A 26,061-nucleotide genomic window follows, 5' to 3' on the forward strand; every position below is an offset into this window, starting at 1 on the left:
GTAGAAGCCGACCATTGTGAAATATACATCTTGGCAGGTGGGTGAAAGTGTTGAAAAACCACCATGAGATGGTTCCTTACAACTGATTGTGAACAGTATGGAATGATAATGGATTATGTGATATAACACTTGGGAACGGTCTTAACACCATGGAGGAATGGAATAGTATTGTTTTTTAGCAAAATATTCTTCCATCAGTGAATGGTTGCAAAGTACACAGACTAGTATTAAACGAATTCATGTAATCGTTGACAACATGTCCTAATATGCAACTGACAGCACATGCATTATAGATTTATACTGTATTCCACATTATTGGCATATTAGTACAATGCAGCAGGATGGACAGTAAAATGCGTATCAGCATACCAAAATTATTTATTATTATGGCTGTTGATGATGGCATTGTTATAGATTAAGCGCTTGCTGCACTTTGATAATTGATCATATTGGCCCACACCATTCATGATTCACAGATATCTTTCCTCTGATTCTATGAAATAATTAAACTTTGTATCAGCCTATTGCTCTTGTACTCTCTCTAAGGTAAAATATGTATATCTATTAATGCTAACAGTTTTTTGCAGCTGTAGAGCCCTTCAGCCTTATATTTAATCCAAGGCTTTGCTTTTCCAACTAAACACAAGTATTGTTTTAACTAGGTTCGCTACTAACTCTATGTTTACCTATATGGAATTTTAAGACCTACTTGTATAGCCATTAGTTGGTTTTCTGCCTCTGTTATAGTCATATTTCTAGATTCAGTATTCCCCACCCAAATAAAAAATTGACACAGGTTTTCATTTCATGTTGTGATGCAATATACGCCAAGTTTGAGTTTCTGTATTTAATGAGAAGTTGCAACAAAAATAACATGTGCACTGTTTTGGTGGTCCACAAGCATTGGCCGTCTTTAAATGGCTTGCGGCCTTCAGGAGAGACGACATTCATCTCCCACCAGACGAACACGGTCACTGACTGCTGCGGTGCCATCCGCTCCATTCTCTGTGCATTACTTGCCAGCCACGCCAGGCAATTCAGTGTGCCAGTCTGTCACTGCTGTCTATGCCCGGCAAATGCTGAAAACAAATATTCAATTATTTTATTCATTTACTATTATTGCACAATACCGCTGTGCACATTCACTCTTTCACCTGAATCGTCAGGTTGGATTTGGTGAACAGAGTGGTTATGGTTATGTTGTTTTTAACCGCACCTGGACAGCAGTTATTTTTTATTCATTTTAACAGCCTCCGATTTGATTGTTAAAGATAATCAGTTGTTTTCACTCAATTTTTAGGTCTCGCCTCTCCAGCGCTTGCGCTGTCTCTTCGAGACATGCTGTATTCAGGTATGGTCTTGAAGCTCTGCCCATTTTCGCCTATCTTTTAAATTGGCTCCTTTACTGTCCTTTCTAAACGGTTGTTTTTGATTTGTGAGTAGGCTTAGTAGTCCCTTCTTAGTGCCTCCTTTTCTACTTTTGTAACCTCCCATGAGGGCCGGGCCTTTTACGTGTGTTGTTACTCTGTATGTTTTATTTACAGTCTTTGAGCACAATGTTCTTAAATAATTTTCTGCTGTTGCAGACACAACATGCTTTCCTGCAACTGCGCCCACTTTTCAACTCTCTGCTGACTGTCCACTCCTCATCGAGGCCCGTCCCTGGGTGCTGCGCTTTTGGTTTCAGCATGGCGCCTGGTTTCATATTAACAACAACATGGGCGCCATACTTGATATTTTAGCAGGTACCTACTTTATAAACCACCGCGGCATGCGCTCCTAATCAGCAACAATGGAGTCCGTGCCTTATTTTTTCTAGGCTGGCTCGCGCAACTTCCTTTGCCCTTACATTCGCTGGGGTCGCGTGGACACCCTTCATGACCCTAGGACTTGTCTGCTGTTGAGGGTTCCTCCGGTGCCTCTCTCGATATGGGAATGAAGCTGTGATTTCCTGTTTGGATGGGTGTGATCAGTGGCTCTTAGATGTGGATTGCGTATGTGCAGCGGTATCACCCTGGCATGAAGTGGGTGCCACCTTTCTTTTGTTTCGCGCGGCATGCTCCTTGAAGCCATTTTTACTTCGCCCGTCCACTTCACATTAAGAGCCCTCCCCCATCCTCCGCAAATGCAACCCTTCCCTTAATGAGGTAGGAACGCCTCTTCAATAATCACTCCTCCTCCCGCAAAATTCGCTGCTCTGCCCCACCTCTGCATCTGCTCCCTAGGGGTCTCCCCGCTCCACCATGGCACGAATGCACCCACCTGAACTTTGTAAGTGCTGTAACGCGCAGGCGCCCGCACGCCTGTGGAAGTCGCACGTGCCTGCACATGTCCTGCCGGCACCTTATTGCCTCTGTTGACTTCAGTGACGGAATGCATTCTTCTAATCACAGCATAGATTCCTTCGCAGCAACTTTGTCAGGCGATTTCACTCCAGAACCAAGCTAACCTACAGTGCCTTTGTACTAATGTTGCAGTTTAAATAAAAGGGAGCGTTGTGGACAGCATATCGTCTTCTGGCACGAACATGTCAATGGGGAGCTCTTATATGGACTTGTACTGATGTGCAATGGGAGCTCTCTTCCAATCTTCCTCAGCAGGGATCAGCGATCCTGCCAGCTCCTTTAATGCCCAGACCGAACTGCTGCTGCTGGCACTACACTAGCAACAGAACCAGTAGCCGTTCACTTAGGTAGACTGCCTTTGCAATTTCTGATTAACCGGCTACGATGTACCTGAAAAGCCACCACAGCATCAGCCTTAAAGTTTCTTACCGTTATCATATGTGTGGGATAAAGCTGCAGTACCTAATATTCAAGACTTCCTTTTATTCCATAAGGGTACGAATTTCCAGCATGCAGTGCTACCTGCTAACAGTTGGTATGTCTGGGAATTCTCAGGGTCTGGCCCCAAGTTTTATGGACTTTGGTCAGATTTCAGGGGGTAATGGTCACAGTCGCCCACACGTCTTTTTAAAACACCAGACAATTATTGATGTGGTGCTTTGGTTCATTTTGGCAGCATTTAAACCTGAGGTAGGGATTCATAGGAATCACATACCCGAATACTTAATGTGCTCTCTATGCTGATGTGTACGAGTTATACAAATGGGGTAACCTGTCAGACCACTGGACCCGGGTATAACAATGGTACAAAAGAAAGGTCACAGTGGAAAAATGATTTCAAAACAATATGTAGAACCAAATTCAAACGCATGAAATAATTCAAACGTCACAACGAGAAATAGATGAGTTCTTGTAATTTAATTTGCATCACAAAAAGTTGTATTAATCAAACAAATAGGCATGGAATACATCAACGGTGGTACAATTTGGTGCTCAGAAAAGAGGGAAGGGGTGAGTGTTTTAATGGAGGGATGCGTGATGGTGTAAGGGAAGAGAAAGGTAATCTGGTTCAAATACATCCAAACATTGTAGAACCAATCCCGCCTTTTACTTGGCAAATAAATGTAAAAACATAACATGATAGGCACAGATAAACATGTCTCTGTCACCTATGTTCGATATATATTACAATATGTCGGCGTTTCGACCCCTATAGTCAAAAAGGTAGCTTCATCCTTATTGGCGGGGGTCTTCATCAGGACTCTAGGAACTAGTGAAGGTGGGGTGGGAGGACCAATGGAATGCAGCACGATGAATCCGGCTGTATGTTTAAAAGGAGAGGGCCCGTAAGGTCTGTAAAATGAAAGGTAGCCAAAATCCAATGAATGAAAGTGATGGGTGCCTCCAGTGCACCTAAGTATCTGGACAAGGTTGATTAGTAACCCGCTCCGGTCTGCGTCAAAGAAGCCAAGCATAGCTGAGCACGAAGCATAGGAGAGTTGGAGGTGTGAAGGCGAGGAGTGAGACTGGCAGGCATGGAGAGGGGGTGAAACCATGAAGAGGATTGCTAGAAATACAAGTGCAAGTCTACAGCAGAGGATTCCGAGGGCATGAGTATTATTGTGTGTTTTTTAGCTTTCCATTGAGCTGGTGATGACTTGATCCTATCTGCTCTGATTTCCTGAGGGTGGTGGGGGGCACTTCGAGAAACATGGTACAGGAGCAGAGAATCATAGGCTGTATATACGCTGCTTGGCATAGTTAGGCATAGCCAGGCAAGTACAGTCAGAGGACAGTGTCACACACAGAAAAACATACAATATTGAACTACACGTTTTGAGGGGCTGGTTACTGTTATTTAGGGGCGACAGAAAGCCCTTGAAGCAAATAGGTGCTCCAGAAGAGCCCCAGACAGCATCAATCGGTTTCTGTGACATAGAGCTCGCTGGTAAAGCCCAGAATGAGTCGGTTCATAAGTTCCTCGTATGACAGCCACCAAGCGATCAAGCAGAGGCAGCACCAGGTTGTAGTCTTGGCCAGACCCACTTCAACAGAAGCTGTGACCATGTCTTTGCAGGCAGGCCGCTCCCCCAGCTTTGTGTTTTTTTCCTCCATCGTCTGTTCCTGTTGTCAGGGTTTACATACGTACCCCCGTCCTCTATCTCTTTACTAAATCTGTAGTGACTTTATTTTGGCCATTTTTCTCCAGTATTGTTTTGCACCTTTTCGGTCTTCTCTCTTACCTCCCAACAGTCAACTGTTTCCCCATTTTATGCCTTCAGTATGCTTTGTCCTAGATTACGCCACCCCTCAACATCCATTGGTCTGTTCAAGTGCTATTCACATTTTACTTCTCCTCGCAACAGCATGGGGCAGTGGGCCAGCTTACAGCTCACTCCAGCCAATAGCCCTCTGACTAACAGTGACACCATGTTGCTCTTCAGCATGTGAACCTCTTCCACATCTGAGAGCCAGTTGCCTCATTTCTGCTTTCACTTGTTTTTCCTATGGTTGTTTTTGTACCTGCTGTTTTTACTGTTTTCTGTGCGTAGATGCACAGCACTTTTAGTTGGCAATCAGATTATTACGTTTACACTGTTAATATATATTGTATATGCTTGCAGAAGAAGCTCCTTTAAAATTTGGCAAGCTTCTAAGTGCCGTACTTAGTGGCTTTGCCAATTTGTAATTCCATTTGGAAAGCCAATAGCTCACATTTTCACTACTGCAGGATCTATTACATTGCAAATGCTTGTTTAAATAGTTTTAGCAGCTTTAAAATTAATTGTACAAGTTAATTGTGAGTACCAAATCCTTCCTGAGCTCCAATTTGGGCGCATCTACATGCATGGCACTGTTAATTCCTAATTGATAAATTACATCTCTGGTTATTTCATACTCTGGGGGCTGGTTAGCCCTCTCTACTTGTAAATAATTGTTTTGAATAAGGCAATACACATTTTCCCAATTGAGCAGTTCACATTTCCGAATACATTTGTTTTATCAGTTGCAGATAATTGCTTGTGCTCAAAATTTCATTGTCCTGATGATCACCTTTTAGCTCAACACGGATGAAAAACCCGTTGACACCTGGACCTACAAAATCACTAACTGACGTGTTGCTCTTTTTTGTGATACTATGGGCTAATGCCATACCAACATTTCCATGTTTGCATAGTCAAATGTCATAATTTGTATATACACACATTATTTGGTACATGGTATGTACTGTGTGATCACTGTGTGTATATTGATTGACTATATAGCCTATGGTTTTATATATAAGGATTAAGATCCCTTTTAATTGGTTCACTAAGTACAAAGTTAATTTTCTTAAAATCAGATTGAAGCGTATGCGTGGTCGCTCCTTTTCATATTTAAGACCCGCCTTGTGGAATTCTCTTCCCATTTCCCTGCGTAAATAAACTGTTTATGTTAATTTTTGTAAACAGCTGAAAACTTGGTTGTTTGTTTTGTAGTTTTCCTTTCCATTCCTTTTTTCAGGCTGGCGCCAGGGAACCCCTCGGGGTAGCTGTGCGCCTTATAAACTCAAATAACATTGGATAACATAACATAACATAACTATTAAATATATATATGTGTATATATACATGTGGCAAAGAACCTCTGTGTTCTCCAGGGGCCTTCAGAAGCTGATAGATAGGCAGTTATCAGATTACTTGGAGACCAATAAGCTGCTCCATCCTAGGCAATCTACTTTTTCCCAAAACAATCTATAGGTAGTGGAACTAGTTTGGAGCAACAGCTTGTGGATAAGCCAGTAGGTAAAAAAGAAGTCTCTTATTGGTATTGGGCCATAGAACAGGAGGTAGATGGGGAATTTAAGCTGGCTGATGATCTGTGGAGCGGCTCGCTGCCTAATGACCAGTGTGACCATCTATGGCAGGAATCCTTTAAAATCCTCTTCAACATAGTTAAACCAGCATGGTTGAGGAGAAATCATTTATTTACGGCTCATCATGCATATTTATCCCCCCTTAGACTATCAAGAATTAGTAAAAATACACAAGTCAGTTGCCAAAAATGCGGTTTCCTTGAGGCTTTGGACCTTCATATGTTCAGAGACTGCCCTTTCATTCAGTCATTTTGGGAAGAAGTGCAAAAAACATTGGAGAGTATTCTGGGGATGGTAATTACAATCGATACCAAAATTAATAATCTTTGGCCTACATACCCAGATACTAGGCCCAGCTAAACTTTTTTCTTCTACTCAATCCTTCTGGCAAGATGACAAATCTGTAAGCACTGGGCAGTCTCCGCCCCCCCTTCCCATTCGGATTGGCTGACCTCTCTATATGAAACATCTAAAATGGATATGGCCAGAGAATGTAGCAGGAAAAAGATTGCATATTGGGACTTGCTGTCACTTTGGAGATGAGGGTTTTTTTTTTTCTTCTTTTTTTCCCGTCCTATGATTATGCCAACTGGACATTCCCAGAGTCCATAAGGTCTCCCAAGAATGGAAAGATACCTATTCTTCCCAAAATAACATTTGGGTAGTGCTCCTTGGTCTGATAATATACCCCCTCTAGGCTATGGGCTGAAAGCATCAAGAGAACCCGAGGAAGTAGCCCACCTTTTCCTAGCCTATTGATATAGGGGAATTTATTGACGGTCAGCACGTTATGGGGATTGGCGAATGAGGACAAAAAAAAAAAAAAAAGCTTTACATCGCAAGTCATTACAATGCATACCATTACAACACATAGTACCCTTACACTATTACCCTACTGTTGCACTCACTGGAGTTAGAATAGTAATTATTACCCCTATACTATCCAACACTTACCTTAAATGCAAAGTAATGGTATGCATTGTAATGGTATGCGTTGTAAAGGTATAATGCGATGTAATGGAATGCGTTGTAAAGATAGTTTTTGAAAATGCGATGTAAAAGAATGCGCTGTAAAGGATGTTGCGATGTAAAAACTGCGTTGTAAAGGCATGCATTGTAAATGTATGCGTTGTAACATCATACATTCGTCCATGGTCGACCCTCAGTATCTGACAGCAAGGCTACAGCTTTACTTTCCGGCTAGGGCTTAACGCTCCTCTGAGTCATTTTAGGCTGTACTCTGTAGAATCAGAGGGGTGGACGCTCCTTCTATCTGGCTGCAAAGGCCTGGAATCAACTTTCGATCAAACTCCCCTCCTCTGGTTTGGAGTCTATTTTCAGAAAAACACTTAAAACCTGGTTATTTTCACTGGCTTAACTGTCATCTTGCTGTTAGTAATTAGCGCCAGGGCGCTCTTAAGGAATATCTGTGTACTTTACAAAATCTTTTTCATTCATTCATTCATTCATTTTATTGGTTCCATTACCAGCAGGCAGGCCTCAGGCCTTTATAATATTACATTCTGCTGGTCGCTTTATTTCAGTGCATGGGAGCAGAAAAAAGTGTGCTGGACTTGACTGTAAACATAGATGGAGCAATAGTATTGTGCAAATGTAAGCAAGACCCAAGCAGGACATCTGGACGCTTCCACTCCTTTGCTCGATTACAGCCACTTCTGTTCCGCTCTTATGAATTATTCAAGGAGATGGCCAGACAAAATCCATTAGTGGAAATGGCAGCACAGTCTGTGCAGTGCAGTCTTCCCAATAGGCGCTTGCAGATATCAATACAGAATTTCTTTACATGTGATTTTTCATTTCAAACAATACACAATAAATCACATCAAACATGTTCTGTATACTTTAAATGTAATTTGCTTCGTTTTTTAGTCATTGCTCAGCAAGACCATCCAACAGAGCCTTCCACAGAAACATGATGGTGTGTACACATATTACTGCTTATTCAATGTGATTCTATCAGCATTTATAAGTGAGAGTGATTTAAGAATGAGTACTAACGTATGAGCATTTTTACAGCACAAGCCTAGCTCGGAAGAAGCGGATTGCTAGGGGAGTTGCAATTCTCAGCAATTTATGGAAAGGAACAGAGTGCAGTGCCCTTGTCTGTTAGTAGAAAGTGATTGCTTTCTCTTATTTATTTATGTATTTATTTATTTATTTTTTGCAGTTTTATATAGCGCAAACTCGATCCGAAGGTATTGGAGCACTTTACATGAGCACCAGTTACATTACACATGGATACATTCATTTCCTTTTGGTAAGCATGGGCGATTAAGTGGTTCGCCCAGAATCACAGGATGTTGAGACAACGCTGAGACTCGAATGTGGTTCCTCAGTTCCAAAGTCGGCAGCTCTGACCATTACTCATGCAGCATTACCAGTCAGCACGCTTGTGCAGTACCGGAGTCCTCACAGCATCTCAAATAATGCTTCTAATGTTGGGCTTAAATCAAGGAGACATTTGAACAGGGTGCAGAGCTGAACCCAAGCCCCTGCTGCTGTGCTGGGCTCCAGTGGCACTTCGAGCTGACACTCTTTAGATTCACTTAGAAGGTCTCCCGCAGCCATCCCTTTCATCCTGTGCAGTGGGGGCAGGTAAAACCTGGCATATCGAATGAGAGTTAAAACGAAAATGTTAGCTTTGGAGCCGTTGGAATTCAGTTAGCAGTTTTCACGTTATAACCCATTCCATGGTCCGAAACCCTGATTATAAAGTAATTGTGTACCCCCTTGTGAACAACAGCCAGTGGAGTTACAAAGTGGGCAGAGTTGTACTGAACCCAATTTAAGGGGGATATCCTCCATCTTGGAGACCTTGTTATTATCAATCCTACAGCACTTGACCAAATATTGTTTGATTGGGGGGCAAATTAAATTCATTAGCCCATCTCACAAATTGTGAGATTATATATACAAAGTAGGGTACTATGTGTCTGATGATACACAATCTCCTTGTGTTTGCTTTGTTCGCCCTAATTTGGCAGGGTATGCGTAGACATGGGTCCCTTGCTCACTTTGCCACTGGAGTCAAGCTAGCCTGGCTGATGAGGGGTGTTACCCCGAAACCGGTCCCAGGATGATTGTTTCTGGTCCAGGGAGGACCTGGCTTGGCAGTTTGTGCTGGACTGTTCCCATGAGGAACAGGGTCAAGACTGATTTGCATATGGCTGGGTCTGAAGTGGGGCAGCAACCTCAGCTAAAGAACAATGATAGGTTCAACCCAGATCTGTGACTGGGGGTGAGTGTCTGAAAAGTTTCAGTGCTCCGTCCATCATCTCCTTGTGTTTACTTTTGATACAAGGAAAGCCCGTCTGCGCCCGTCAGCGTCCCGGATGCGGACGGGTGCGGAATTGTGGAGTACACAGGCCCTCAGCTGCTTGCTTTAAGAACTGGCCAGCACAGCAACTGCGGTGTGTGTGACCCTGGTACCGGGGAGAACCTGCGTTGTTCGGGATGTGGTTGGTCTTTGAGAGGGGACCGGGTGGAGTTAATGGCTTCCAAGCTTAGCCGGCATATAACCACTACGACGATGCATAACACTGATGACTACTCTTACAGTTGTGCTCTTCTGAACACTCGTTCGGCTAGCAAGCATGCTCAGGATTTGTTCAGCTTCCTTACTGATTTCAAGCCAGCCTGTCTCTTTCTTACTGAAACATGGCTTGATGATACATCCGGGCCTGATATTGCTAATGCCTTGCCCCCTAATTATTACGTACTAAGAAAAGACAGGATGGATAGAAAGGGTGGGGGAGTAGCACTGCTGATAGACAGACGGTATGAATGCTCCATTATTCCCACTAATGAAATTCACGGGGTAGAAGCCTTGGGTTTTTGCCTTTCATTTTCACCTGCTCAATCCTGTGCCGGTCTGCTGATATATAGACCTCCAGGCCCGTTGGGATCTTTTAGCGAAGAGCTTGACACTATAATATCAACCTTGAGTATTCAATTTAAGCATTTTATCCTTCTGGGCGATTTTAACGTGCATTTTGATAATTTGGATGCCGCTGACACTATCAAAATACTAGATACCACTGCACCTCTGGGCCTTTTACCCTACGTGATATCGCCGACCCACGATAGAGGGCACACGGTGGATCAGATTTTTTCCACCTCTTCCATCTCTGTTGCGCCCCCTCTTCCCGTCTTATAGTCGGACCATTCTCTACTAACTTTTAAGATTCAGTCTAAGACCGCTGTAACTGGTAGACCTGTCGGCTGTCAGACCCGGCTGTCACGACCCTTTCATCTAGTCACACCAGAAATGATTGAGCAATATAGGCTGTCTCACCCCTGTTCTCTTACAGGGGACTTAGAACTGGACCTCTCTCGTTTTCAAACATGGCTAGCACAGTGCTTGGAGGACTTAGCCCCGCCTAAGCGGTCCCTCAAGAAATCTTCACGTGCCTCTGCCCCCTGGTTCACGCATGCTCTCAATGCCAGTAGAAGGCTATGTAAGAAGGCCAAGAGAGCTTGGCGTATTAATTATCTAGATCCATTAAAGGAGGCTTATAGGTCCTGTATTAAGGCCTATCATAAAGAAATTTATGTAGCCAAAAAGGCCTACTTCACCCAAAGGATTGAAGAAGCGGCGAATACTAGCAAAGAAATCTTTGCAATTGTGAAAGAATTCACCTCTCCTGCTGCCAGCTCCCTCAAATGTTCCTTCTCGGAGACGTGGGTCTCTCAATTAGCCAGCTTCTTCTCCAATAAAATCAGGAGTATTCAGGCAACTTTTACCTCTCTCGATCCGGGAGGACTGTCTTGTCCTAAAACCCCGTCTGAGGTACCTGAGCAGGGTCAACCCAGCCTGACGAGCTTCCCTCCTATCCAACCTCACGCCTCTCTGGAAATTCTCTTAAAAATTAGATCGGGCTCTCCTCTGGACCCCTGCCCTGCTAAGTTGCTGGCTAAAGTGGCCCATGTGCTCAACCCGATGGTTAACCCCATCATAAATCGCTCCTTAGAATCGGGGATAGTACCGTCCATCTGGAAACGAGCGATGGTCGTTCCACTCCTGAAGAAGCCTTCCTTGGATCACACTATTCATGCCAACTATCGACCCATCTCCTTGCTCCCAGCCTTGTCAAAAGTGGCGGAAAAGCACGTTCAGTCTGTCCTCTCGCACTTCGTTGAGTCCCATGGTATTCTGCACCACACTCAGTCCGGCTTCCGTACCAATATGAGCCCGGAGACGGCCCTGTTGGAGGTGACTGAGGCCATTAAGGAAGTTCTGGACTCAGGGGGGAAGGCAATGCTGAGATTGCTTGATCTCTCGGCGGCATTCGACACCGTCCCTCATGGCCGCCTTCTGGCGCGCCTTGAGGAGATCGGTATTGGAGGAACGGTGTTCAATTGGTTTTCTTCTTTTCTGACCAACCGCCAACAAACAGTCTGGGCACCCCCGCACTCCGCGGAAGTGCCGCCTATGGATGTGGGTGTCCCTCAGGGGTCAATCCTGAGCCCAACTCTTTTTAATATCTATATCTCCCCTCTGGCGGCACTTGCTGAGTCTTTTGGTGCCCAGATTGTCTCATATGCTGATGACACCCAGCTCCTTTTCTCTTGCGGGAAAGATATGGACTTTGATGGTGATCTCATTAAAGGCTGCCTGGAGGCAGTTTTTAATTGGTTTCAAGAGAATCAACTCAAATGTAACTCGGACAAATCCGAGGTTCTCTTTTTTGGCTGTCCTACAGATACTTGTTGGAAATCCTGGTGGCCGATGGATATGTCTCCCCCCTCTAATGCGGCACTGGTGGCAAAAATCTCGGGGTTAAGATGGACACCCTTCTCACTCTTAAACCTCAAATTATGAGTCTAGTTGGTCAGTGTTTTGGGGCTTTGAAATCGCTTAGAAAATTTCTTCCCCTTCTCCCCATCGCCCATAGGAAAACAACAGTGCAGGCCCTGATAGGATCCAGGCTAGATTATGCCAATGTCCTTTATCTGGGCCTTCCGAAGTTCCTCCTCTCGCGCCTTCAGATTGTACAAAACTCGGCCGCTCGGGCGATCTTTGGTCTTGGTCATCGCGCCCATGCGACCGGCCTGTTGCAAACTCTTCACTGGCTGCCTATCCAGAGGCGCATTGAATTCAAAATGCTCACCCTTGCTTTTAAGACCCTTCAAGGCATGGGCCCTCGCTATCTCAGGAAGAGGATCACTCTTCATAGGCCGGCCAGAGCCTTGCGTTCGGCGTCTCTATCTCTCACCACGGTTCCAGCAATCAGGCGCGCTCGTATAGGTGGACGTTCCTTCAAGTACCTCGCGCCCCGGGCTTGGAATGCCCTCCCACTATCTTTAAGGAAGAGTGAGAGCTTGATGTCCTTTAGAAAAGAGCTCAAAACTTGGCTATTTAGCCAATAAGCTTCCTTCCCCCTGTTAGAGTTCTGTGGTTTCGGGTCTGACAGCGCCGGGACACTCTGCTTGAGTAGCTGAGCGCTTAACAAAACCCCTTATAACATAACATAACATAACATACACTAAACTGCCCCATAAAGGGGCATGACGCGCTATATAAATTCTACAATATATTACAATGTAATGCATAAAGCGACGGTAATAAATTTGTGTATTGTCTAGTCCTTTTCTAATTACGTTTCTCCCCCACATCTTGTTTTCTGCGGTCAGGTGTAATCCAGAACCCGCACACTCAATACTGTTCCATGGCCAGCAAGCCACTAATGTTTGAGTTACTCCCATTGCTATAAAAAGATTCTCTGTAAAGAACTCTGCAATGTTTGAAGGTTAGGTGTATGTAAAGTCAAATAGCTGAAAATTAAAAACAAAGGGGCGTGTAGGCAGGATTATTTTGAGTATAGTAGTTGACCTGGTTTGAGTTTCAGTGCTCACCCAGGCGGAAGCTGAATCTCAAGGAGGCAATAGTAAAGAGAAAACTAGATATTATTGCAAAAATTCTGGAAACGTATAAAAACTTTCCTGTTTCCATAAACTGAAATGTAGTTCATGAACTTTGGCCTCTAGCGCTGGGATGCCTTTGGTAACCATGCACTTTACAAATGTTTTACAATTACAATTACAAAAATGTGTTTTCTTCCTGGGTATGTTGACCACCGCCAGTGACATTGCACTGCCTGTCTTTCAAAATGTCCTGGCAAACCCCAGCTCCAAGATCTTGGTGTTTCACTGAGATACCTGTATGGGTGTAGAAAACAGGACCCTAAACTAGGGGTTTGTGAAAAAGCAAAGATTTGTTTTAAGTAACTGTCGTAAAGGTTGATTGAAAACTTCTGTATCCTCTCAAGGGTTTGAAGTTTTCGCTTTGTCACATTTGTAGGGACTTTTGTGATGATTTATGTTGTAGGTATCCTCGTTTAACACAATTAAAATTGTCCTGAAAAAGATACCCTTCTCAGAAAATATAGGTCACTGCTCAGCAAAGCTCTGTGAACGAAAGGTTAACGCGGAGAAGAAAATTCTGCATGGGCACAAACAGAGTGAAACTTATCTCACTGTCTGTCCATACAAAGTACCTCGCAATATTGAAATAAACTTCGCTAGGGTGAAGGCAAATCGGGAAGCTTTTCAAACTTCACGAAGGGAGAGTTGATTGTAAACTTCACAAATCTTAAGTGGCAAAACAAAAAAATGTGCATCATCTACTTCAAGCAGATGCGGCTCACAGGTTTGTAAGCATCACAGAACTGCAGGAACCGCAAAAAACAGAAATCCAACCTGCCAGACTTTCTGCTGCACCACAACTACCTGTAACTGACAAACAGCTCTCTGACTTCCCTTCACAATGAAGATTAACAGCGCAAAGGCTCCTGTGCCCCAGCCCTGGAACGTGAGGGTTTGTTTTCAGAAGACTATCTTATCTGACTGTATGGATCTGAATCACACACCCGGGCATCCATGGTTCTTCCCAAACTCACCCTCGTGATGTGGGGACTCACAACACATATTAAACTTAAAACGAAAATCGAAAACATTTATTTTGAATACAAATTCACTAATTTGGAGAAGTCAAAGTGGACTCCTCTGTATTCTTTCCTTATGTGCTAATAGATTCTCTGTGCGTCCTATTGAGGGGGGGGGGGGGGTTCCGTGGGTGTCCAAGGACAAATCCTAGAGGGAATATAGATTGAAACACTATACAACACTCCGACTAACTCGCATTTCCCATGTGGGTTCTGCATTCATGCCACTCACTCATCTCCATAAAACCACTCATGCCAAATGGAGAGCAGACGAATCGATGGTGTGATGTCACCCGTGCGTGTTGTTAATGCGCGCACACACACACACACAGGACCAGACTTGGGAGTTAAAAGGAGCCCTGGCAAAAATGCTCAGACCAGCCCTGCTCGTGCAATCTCTTTTTCTATCCATCCCTTATCTCTCCTCCCTCATCGCTTTCTCTCTCCCTCCTCCTTCGTTCCTCTCACTTTTGAAGCCATGCTGTGCCTGCTGCATACGTACATAATATTATTTTTGTTTTGTTTTATCCATCCACATCAGGGTTGGATTGGGATTAAAAATTACCCGGGCGCGCTAAAAAAAGTGGCCCACATTTGCATATTGCCTTTCTGCAAAACACTGCTGCGGCGAAATTTGATTTAAAAAAAAGGGGGGAGGGGGGTTGGAAAAAATGCACGGATTAGTTTACACTGGTAAAAAACACCTGAACACAAGTGAGGTCACTTTTGCTCAGGCCCCCTGCCCGCTTAATATGCACACATTAATTGGCCGGCCTAGCGAGAGAAAGTGAGTGACACCTCTGCCGTTGATAAGAGGGAGGTAATGGATGCCCATCTATCTCCAGAAAGGCCACTTAGGCACCCACTGGGTCGGTGGCCCGATCGAACAACGCAGAAACCGCCCAAATCGGCCCCCCAGGCCGCTCAAAAAAGCAGCCCACAGCTGGAATTCGGATACCGGCTCCTCAGGCATTGCCCGAGTGCCCGCATTACCAATCAGACGCTGATGCACATTGATTTGCCTACAATTTGTGGGCCTGCATTTCTGCTCACTGTGGAATGACACAAAGTCAGTTACAGTCATTTGTAAAATACATCATTTTTGCTGTCCAGTTTTTCTATTAGTTTGTAGCAGAGGATATGCATGTGTAGCATACACCGTATTCGATTGTAATGCTTTCAAATTGTTACTCAGCAGAATGTCTATATAAGATATGAAACCACAGAAGACACTCTAGAACTTTCTAGGACCCCCCATGCCGTTTTGCCCCTCTTACCCTATCAAAAGACCTAAACACACGCCTGAAGCAAGGTCTGTAGGATCCCATCATCATCAGAGAAGATATGACCTTCGTAAGGAAGAGTAAACTTCAAACTACCCCTAGCAAGTCAGCAATGGCAGAGAGCCAGTAAAGAAGGAAGGCAAACCTGAAAATGTGGAAGAGCGTTACCTTAAACCAGTGGTTCTTAACCTGTGGACTGTGGACCCCCAGTGGTCCACTACGCCTATATAAAGGGTTCACAATTGTTTAGAAAATGAAATAATATTAGCAGATTAATAAAAAAAGAGGCAAAAAAAGTAAAAGTGGAAGTTTGAAAACAATCTGTAACAATGAAGGAATTTGAAATTGTATGTGAAATATTAAGTTGGTATCCTTATCTTTATTCCTGGGAGCAGTGCAAGAACAGCGAAGAGACTAGTGTGGGGGATTGGTAACCCCAACTAATGTTGCACTGGCATGAGCTGACAAAAAGAAAACAAACTATACACTTGTATTTTGTGAATAGCCCTAATGTAGGAGACTTACTCTAATGTGTAGCAGTAAATCACATTTGTAAGTTACGCAAAAGTGTAAGTTGCCTTTGTGAATAGCCCCAGTTTGTGAACATCCGCCAGGACACTCAATTTAGTGGAGGCATGTAAGTTATACTTTTGGAGTAAATTTACACTCAGATTTTAGCGATGGCCAAAAAGTAGTAAACTTACTCAAAAGTATAAGTTATCTTTGTGAATCAAGCCCAGAATCTCTTTCCAGCTGGAAACTCCAGCAGACTCTTGAATTCTAAAAAAAAAAATTGGAAGTACATATGCAAACATAACTACAAAGATACAAGGATGAGAACACGAGGTAAGAAGACAGACAAAGATGGATGTGAGTCCATGGTGCTGATGAGGCGAGAGATGGGTCTACAAGTTGGTCTGGTGTTCCTTACAGGCCATCAACATCCATGTATCTGTTCCACGGATCATTCCAAAGCAGCATTACCAAGCACATTCCAAACATGTAGCAAAGCAGGTTTTCTTATAAAAAATAAATACTTTCTACAGGAGAATGCAAGTGCCTCATTACTTACAAATATGTCAAAATAAATGAGAAACGAGCAAAGGCCACGTCACGTGACGACGGAAATGTCTGAAAAGTAAACTCAGTTATCTCATTACTACCCCAGCAGCAGGTGTTCAACAACATACCATCAGCCAAGGCTCAGCCACACACCGTCTCTCCCACTTCTGGGGGATCGGCTGTCACATCAATGTTGATTGTTTATATGACAGAGAAAAAGTTGTTGAATTAGGACAGGTCTGGGAATTGAGATCAGTGACACCAACTGTCAAGCCCCTGCAACCCTGCTCTCAGGGGCGTAGAGCCAGACTTCAAACAAACCCTTGAGGAATGCAAGCTTTGCTTTCAGTTCCCTCCCTGCTCTAACATCTGAGGTGCATTTTTCAAAACAAAAGTTGGCTTTAATGAAACAGACATTGCCAAAGCCAATAGATGTCGCATTTTACACCTACTGGCTTTGACAACTTTTTTTAGCCATTCTGTACAGCATTGCGTCTGCTACGCAGCATGTCTATTAAGAAAAAAGTGCATTGATGCAGCCACTGCCTTATTTTGTAGGTATGTGCATGAGTTCAGCAGGTACGTATGCCCACAAAATGAGGTGGGTTTTTGCTTCATTCATGATGCGTTCAATGATCCGACGTAGACTGTTAAAAATAAAAAAGGGCTTCACACAAGTGCTGTTTTTAAGCGCAGAGCAAAAGCGCTTAAAAAAAAAAAAAAATAGGATAGTCGAGTTGGGGTTTGGCCGATGGGATGGAATGGAATGGAATGGTAGAGCAGCAACACAGCGGGAGGAAGAGAAGCTAAAGGAGTGAAAGAGAGCAACATGGTCAGTGGGAAGAGCACACAGTGGCAAGAGATTGCAACACAAATGTGGGTAGAGGGAGTGTGGGTAGAGGGAGAAGAGCACCTGGGAGAGGTACAGTAACATGTGGGGGAGAGAGACAGATAGAAAACAGATGAACTATCATGGAGTACTTAAACAAAAAGAAAAAGAACTAGCTCCATAAAAACAAGCAGTGCAAGTGTAGAAGCCAGCCAATGAAATAGATGGTAAAAAGGGTATGCCCCATGGGAGGGGCAGGCCCCAGGGACAGACCCTGCACCAGGCCCTCATGTGCAGCCATCCCCTCACAAACACTCACCACACTTTTTTTGTAATTCATTTCTCTGGTCCCTTTAAACTCTATCGGGAGTACTGCTGGATGGCCGTAACCACCCAAAAATGTTTTTAATTCTGGACCTCCCTACAAGGGCCATGGGATCAGGGTAAATCCTACTGTAGGAAGGTAGGATCCTTCTGCATGGTTACCCCCACTTTCTGCTTGGTGCTAAGATGTATTTTGACTAGTCTGACTCGGATCCTGCTAATCAGGACCCCAGTCTATCTGATTTCTCCCTATACTGTTGTGTACAGTACTTAGGTACATCCCAGATTGGATACTGGGGTACCCTTCTAAGTCACTAGTATTTGGTACTAAGGTACCCAGGGCAGAGGTGCCCCAGAAGTCTCCCATGGGCTGAAGCATGTATTATGCCACCCATGAGAGACCATTCAAAATGGATCTAAAGGCCTGCCATAGCAGCCCGTGTAAGCTGGTGCTAGCACCACTCACTAAAGATATGTTTCCTCTATCTAGAGTCACTGCACTTAAAACCTATAGCGGGCCTTTGCAATCCTTAAGGCAGGGTGCTTAGTTCTAAGTGAGAGGATGCCCCTGCATGGAGGACTTCAGGAAAGTGCCACTGCTGGAAGAGGAGAAAGTGTCCAGTGGAATCCAAAGATGGATTCTTGAGGAGAGATACCTGCAAGCAGAGGGGACAGAGTCTATGTCACTCATGAGTGACCAGGAGACTTGGAAGACGAATGCACACCTATGTCGGGTGTTGCAGGATGGATGACGATGACCTTGACTCTGCAGCTGTGAGGACCAGGTGATGCTGAGGAGGACCAGGAGCCATGCACAAGCTGTCCCACGAAGGATGTCAAGTGCTGAGGGGTTGGTTATGGCAGGAGCACCAACAAGCCTTGGCAAAGGCAAGCAATGCAGGAATCAAAGAAGGAATCAAAAAAGGAGCAACGTTGGGACCAGCAAGGTCCATTGGGTTGGACTGCGGTTTCTGACACTACTTCACATGTATGGACCCGGCTTCCCTGGTGTAGGTAACATGGGTACTATGGTATCCACGGGTGGGGTGGCTCGCCAACCTTTTGTCCTCCACTGTGTGTCTTCAGGGTCCACTGGGAAGGGTCCTTGATCTTTAATAATCCAACCGATTTACACATGGTTGTACGGAACACGCGGTCGTGTTTCCATACTGCACACGCTCTCTGTGGGGTCGCTGTCTACTCACCTTGGGTGGTTCCTTGATGTCCCAGCACTTCTACGTCCGCTCGACACTGTCTAGTATATTGTTTGGTCCCCCCCCAGGGCCAGTGTGTATTTTGTTCTATTTACTGTGTTTCTTTGCTGAAGTATTATGTGCATTGTGCATATCTCCAGGTAGGAGATAATTCTATGTGTTAGAGAGTATTGTATAATAAATACCTATTTTTATAAATACTTTGTGTGGTTCTTTTTCACTTAATCTATACTATAAGATTGCATTCTAGTGAAATATTCTGCTTTACACTCCTTCTGGACTCAGCCTGAAGGCTGCTCTCCACAGCTACCACTTAGAGAGCTTTCTAAGGTTGTCTAAGACCTCTTAAATCACCATAAGGGTTGTCTAGACTGGTGCAACGTGCCCACTTATATTAGTGGACATCATATACCAGGCCAGCTTCTCCCAACCTGCCTCTTCATAGGGTATTTTTATAAACATTTTGAGGATAGGGGACCAGGTTCTGAAATCCTGTAATGGCGACCACAACACAATGCCTTATGTTGGGGCCAGCCAATCAGAGCACATGCTCTTAAAAAGCCCCTCAGCCAATCAGAACATTTGACTTTCAGCCCAACAGCCCAGAGATCTATAAATGTTGAGCCTTAATTTCTCAAAAACTACTGAAAGGAATTACAACATATCAAAAAGCACGTGTTCTTGGTAAAGTTCAAGCTTTCTGCCAAGTCCTCTTCAGTCGTTTTGGCTGTTGCACTGTTAAAAATGCCTATGGAAATTACATGGGAGAATTGCATTTTGGGCCCCTCCTCCCCTTTTTCTCATTCTTCACTTGATGGATCACCCCAAACCTTTCAGGGAGAGAGCTGAAGTGGATGAACTTTTTGGGGGAAAGCTTTGCGAAGTTTCATCAAATGGTGCCAAATGTATTAGCAAAATAAAAAATCAATTTCCTATGGTAACTAGCTAAGTTCTAACTATGACTACACACTGACAACTGGCAGTGTGTTTTATATACATAGAAAAATGCATACAATCTCAACTTTGTGCTCACATAGAGAATTGCCAACTCCTTGACCAGCATCAATCTGGCTTTCGAAAGGGGCACAGCACCGAATCGGCGCTCACTCATGTTATGGACGACATTTTAAAAATGCTTGACCAAAACGAATCCTGCCTCCTGATCCTCCTTGACCTTTCCTCCACATTCAACACGGTTAATCATGACAACCTCCTTGCCATCTTGAAAATCAGGATGGGCTTTTCTGGTCAGGTGCTACAATGGTTCTCGTCCTTCCTTCACCACAGATGTCAAAGAGTCAAGGCAAATCACTCTCTCTCCCAGCCCTCTCCAGTTCTCATGGGGGTTCCCCAAGGGTCCGCCCTATCTCCTATCCTCTTCAACCTGTTCTTGAATATGGCCGCCTGTTGAGTGAGCTCCTTCGGTCGCTCAGATCATCCTGCATTTATCCTGCACCATAACTCTGATAATGAAGTGAAACTACGAGTAAAATAAACCGGAACCCTCGGGCACCCTATAAAACCAACTTCCATGCCTTAAGGTGCCCTAACGCTGGAAAACGACGACTTTGAAAATTCCACTGAGGCACGGCCTGCGTCACGGACGTAAACGTGATCCTACCTGATGGCGCAGTGAGCTGAGCCAGGGACCCGAGATCGAGGCCACGCCTGACACGGTGCCTGAAATCGTGGCCACCGGAGGTGCGGACTGTGCGGCCAACAGCAGTTGAGGACAACATTCCTCGTGGGCGCCTAGTATCCTAGAGGTGAGGAACGCTCGGCACACCCATTGTGACTCTGGGCCGGCGACAGAGAGGAGAGGCTGTGCCGCGTACGTGGCGATTGCACTCCTAAGCCCTAGGGACCCCGGCCCGGAGGCACCCCTGGGAGACCCCCCTCCGCTCACATGGCCGTGAGTAGGCGAGCCTGCTCTCTGGCACTGTGCAGCCCAAGATCCCTGCAAGAAACGCACCATAAATAAAAATTGCCTTGAACGCTGATTCCGTCCCGAACCGGGACCATATAACTCAACGGTGCACGACAACAGAGCCTACTATGAGGCTCTTTGGACCTGCCTAGAAACTTTGCCGACTGCGGCTGTGCACATGGGAAAATATACCTCCTCCTGCACAATCCTTGTGCACTCCCTCGAGACTACATCGACCTGCAGATTATACACGACCATATCTTACTACGCCACACGCAGCACATAATTTCGGCTGAAGGCAGTGCTGGATCCACCGGGCCTACAGACTCTGCGCAGTCACGGGAGTCAGCGGTTCTTTTTTTTCTTTCCCCCATAGATCTCCACAATGGGAACCGCACTCCTGGGAAAGTTGCAGAGCCCCTGATCAGACGTCCACAAAGACTGGACAAGCTACCCCCTCTCTCTCCCATGGTAGTGCTAGCTATCCAACATTATCTTGTATGAGAGACGAAGCGGGGTACTACACTAACTGAAGCCATCTTCACAGCGGCATGTGAGCGCTCTTGCCCACTATCTACATCTCTGATAACACTATAGACTGCTTAATCGTCTTATACCTGATTGCCATGTGGTGGTTTGGGGTTGCTTTGGGACATAGTTAATACTGCCACTAAGCTGTACAATATCGCTACAACATGGGTAAGCCGGACAGGAATCAGCCCAAGTTATCATTTGACCAGCAAAAGAAACAGACAGAAAATGATCTAGAGGATCATGGTGATGCGCAACAAGCCCTACTAGCTGCAAATGGGGGTGCTGCGGGAGATGTGCGGGCCTTGTTCTCCACGATACAAATGGCCCTATCAAACATAGACGGTAATATTGACAATCTCACTTACCGTGTAGACCGCATGTCCGAGCGCCTGGACCGTGAAGAACCAGAACCTTTTGGGCCTGGCGGCGCAGGGTACGCCTTAATCTCCTGGGTTCCTCCTGCTCAGCTACACAGAGACACGGGACACTCTGTTAGGCGTTAGAAGATCAGATTTATTAGCTGCAGCTAGTACAGTTGTCCCAGAAGTACACAAGGTAGGTTCTCAGGAGACTGCCACTTCACTCTGTGGCGCACAAACTTATATACCATATAGATACTATATACATTAACCAAGTATACTCCCAGAAAATACAAGAAGGAGCCAATAAGGAAAGTTGGAAAACAAGACAGGACCAATGGGAGAGATTTGAAAACAAAAGTGTCAGATGACTCGAAGAAACCTCTCCTCCAACTGTGTTTGTCACCCCTCCCTCAAACTAATTTATTAACGGATTTGTAACAAACTTGCAGGTGGCGAGATACTTTTGTGTGTGTTGGAGGACAGTTGTGAAACGAGAGAATGCTAGCAGAGGACAGTGAAGGCCAGACGATAAGATAAAGTCAGGAAAGAATAGTGTGAACCAACAGATAGTTGAGACGGGGATTAGAAAAACCAGACAGGGATTAGTGTACTCGGCTAAACCTAACACCAGCTTCGCAAATAGAGGCAGAAAGACCATTTTAACACGAAGCTGCAGAAAAAGCAGAATAGACTTTGCTCGCCGTGCTGCCTGAGTGATGGCAACACAAAATGGCGGCGGAGCACAAGATGGCGGGTCGATTCGATCACGATCGAAAATCGAAGTTCCTCAACCGACATACTGAACGGATTGATATGGCAGAGCGCCGCATATCAGACGCGGAAGATACTCAACGCCAAATAGAAGTCAAACAAGAGAATTTGGACAAAACCGTGATGGTGATAATGGCGGAAGCTGAAGATCTTGAAGCATGCCCCCGCCGAAGCAACATCCGCCTGTGTGGGAGTAGCGGAAACGACCAACACAGGCCCCATGGAGAGGTATGTTGAACAATTACTTATTGCACTCATGGGAAGAGACACCTTCTCAGAAGTATTTATTTTTGAAAGAGCTCACTGATCACTAGGCCCTGCACCACCAATTCGGTCCAGACCACGACCGATCATCGCAAAAATTCTGAATTACAGAGACAGGGATGCCGCTCCCCGCAAGGCACGTGAATTGGGTAAATTACACTACCAAGGTATGGACATCTCCATCTACCCAGATTTTACCACACAGGTCCAGGAGGCACGGAAAAAGAAACTTAGGGACTAAAATATCCCGTATGCAATGCTTTACCAGCCCGATTGAAAATAACTGACGGTGGGAAAACCGTAATCTACAATGAACCAAAAGATGTTCTCAAATACCTAAAACAGAAAGGTACTCCAGCCGTGCGTCAAAGATCCCCCAGAGGTGAACCGGAAGATCAAAATGGGACTTCAGATATTGAATAAATAACAAACTTGTGCTGAACAGCCTTATCAGACGCACTGGGGGCAACAAACTGTAATACTACCTTTTTAAGACTCGTCGATTTGTGTTGAATGTGATATCATATGTATGCGCGTAAAACGCATTAGATGTTATGTTCTATTTGAATACATACTCCTCCAGCTAGACGCCCCTAATCTGGTTAATATGTTGATTACCTTCAAATTTGCAGGAATTATTGGTGTCAGGACTTTCGCTATATAATGGTATAGTGACCCCCTAGATGACCGTTGTCAGGGTATCCGGCTGGCAGATCTTGCCCCTTTTGTGTGTACCACGACTAAAGATTATCTTTTTCTCCTTTTCTTGGGTGGGACGGGAGGGAGGGAGGTTTGCTTTCTAGTTGTAATGGTCTTCGTCATAATTGGGTTGACGAAGTGGGAGGGTTGGGAGAGGGAAATGGGGGGATAACCTTGGATGCTCCTCAATTGATATATCGAGTCTCTAGACATGTTCTTTGTTCATTACTGAATCACATGTATGCACTATACCGCCCTCTGATAATCAGATAACGCTGCCTGGAATTGCGGTGCACACTGTACATCTGTTCACACTGCCTTATTCTCGACAGCATGGCAAAGTCCTCTAGTACCTCTGCTCCACCCTTAAAACTAGCCACCTGGAATGTAAGAGGTCTTAATAATACCAGAAAGATTAGACAGGTTCTTGCTTACCTAGATAGGCATACCGTTGACATAGCCTTACTACAAGAAACGCACTTACTTAAAAGTAAACCAGATGGGTTCGGGACGAGGTGAGCAGAATTAGTGGTTTCATCATCTTAGTCCACATATGCACGTGGAGTGATGATTTTGATTCGCAAAGGTACGCAGTTTATCCCTGAACATTCACTGACAGATATACACGGACGATATGCCATACTCACAGTTATATTACGGGGAACTAGGGTAGGCATCATTAACACATATGGTCCGAATGTGGACGACCCTGACATCTTCATGAAGATGCAGACAACTATAAGAGACCTACCTAGCATGGAGCTCATATGGGGTAGGGACATGAATGTAACGCTGGACAGTACATGTGACAGGTCAAAAAACACTACCGAACACCACCAGCGAGCTGCTGCAACCTTCCAACACGGCATGCAGGAATTTCGACTGCAAGACATATGGTGACTGCGTAATCCACACACCCACGATAGCACACACTCCTCCAATGCACATAATAGCTGGTCCAGAATTGATTATTGGCTTATAACAGAAAAAGCATGTACATGGACCCTTGATGTCAAACATCTTCCAAAAATACTCTCAGACCATAAGCCTGTATTATTATCCCGGCAAATTCTGACATATACCCCTCCGCCCTTCCTTTGGCGCTTTAATGCAACGGCACTACTAGACCCACTCTATAACGAGACAATTCACACAGCGATAGAAGATTACTTCAACACCAATAAGACATCGATATACAGCGCGGGCACCCTGTGGGAAGCCTTTAAGGTGACAATACAAGGAGTCTGCATCAGCACAATGGCTGGTATCCTTAAGGATATCCGCACCCAGTTAGCACAATGTGAAAAACGCATCAAAACCTTAGAGGCAGAATATGATGATACACACAGCGCGGACATATTGAGTGCTATCAGAGACGAAATAAGCACTTACAATAATTTAGCAGACGATGAGATAAAGTACATAACATGACGCCACACAGCGCGTAGGATGGGAGAGGGAGGTAGGCCGGGCCGGAAACTTGCGCAAAAAATACGCATGGAACACAAACAATATACTGATCTACAAGTGGTGGATGACACTAATACAGAACACTATGACACGGCTGGTATACTACAAACATTTATGAACAGTTATGGTGAATTATATGCTTCACGGGACACAGCACACGCACAAGAGATTCTAGACTATCTAGACGATATTGCACTAGTGTGGCTATCGGACGGCCAATGTGAATTCCTTGCGCAGCCAATAAGCATAGAAGAAGTACAAGATGCTATAAAGTCACTTCTCAATGGCAAAACTCCAGGCCCGGATGGCTATACAGGAGAATTATATAAATCATATTCAGCCCATATTTATTGGCAATGTATGATGAAGCATATCATGCTAAAATCCTTCCCCCGACTTCGCGCTCTGCGCTCATTGTTGCTTTATTAAAACCGGACAAGAACCCGGAGACAGCCGAGTCATATAGACCACTCTCTTTTAGTACACACTGATGCAAAGATCTTGGCCAAGATAATTGCGACTAGACTCCAGCCACTTATGACAACTATCATACTGCCAGACCAATCAGGATTCATACCATCCCGCTCAACGGCACATAATTTGCATACAATCTTCGCCCTGCTACATCAACTGAACCCAGAATTAGAAGCTGTGGCAGTTCTCTTAGACGCGGCCAAGGCCTTTGATTCAGTTGAATGGGTCTATCTATTTACCATTCTTCAAAGAATAGGTCTCCCACCCATGTTGGTAAATTTGATCAAAATCCTTTATACAGACCCCACTGCCCACATAAAAGTCAATAAACACATCTCGAGAGCCATACAGATACAAAGAGGAAGGTGACAGGGCTGCCCGCTGTCCCCTCTGCTATTTGCGATTGCCTTAGAGCCCCTGGCTTGTAAGATACGCCAGAATATGCATATACAGCGTTAAGCTTTAATTTACGCCCTATTAGCATATCGTTATATGCAGACGACATGGTATTATATATTAGAAACCCCGAAGTAAACCTATCACTGATAATAAGGGAATACATAAAATTTGGACGTCAATCTGGCCTGCAGATAAATTGGTCCAAGTCTGCGGTGATACCCCTAACATCAAGCACAAAGTCGCCTCAGATGGATTTCCCACTGGTGTGGCAGGAGGAGCCCATA

This window comes from Triturus cristatus, chromosome 6 (genome assembly GCF_964204655.1).
Source record: "Triturus cristatus chromosome 6, aTriCri1.1, whole genome shotgun sequence".
Classification (NCBI taxonomy): Eukaryota; Metazoa; Chordata; class Amphibia; order Caudata; family Salamandridae; genus Triturus; species Triturus cristatus.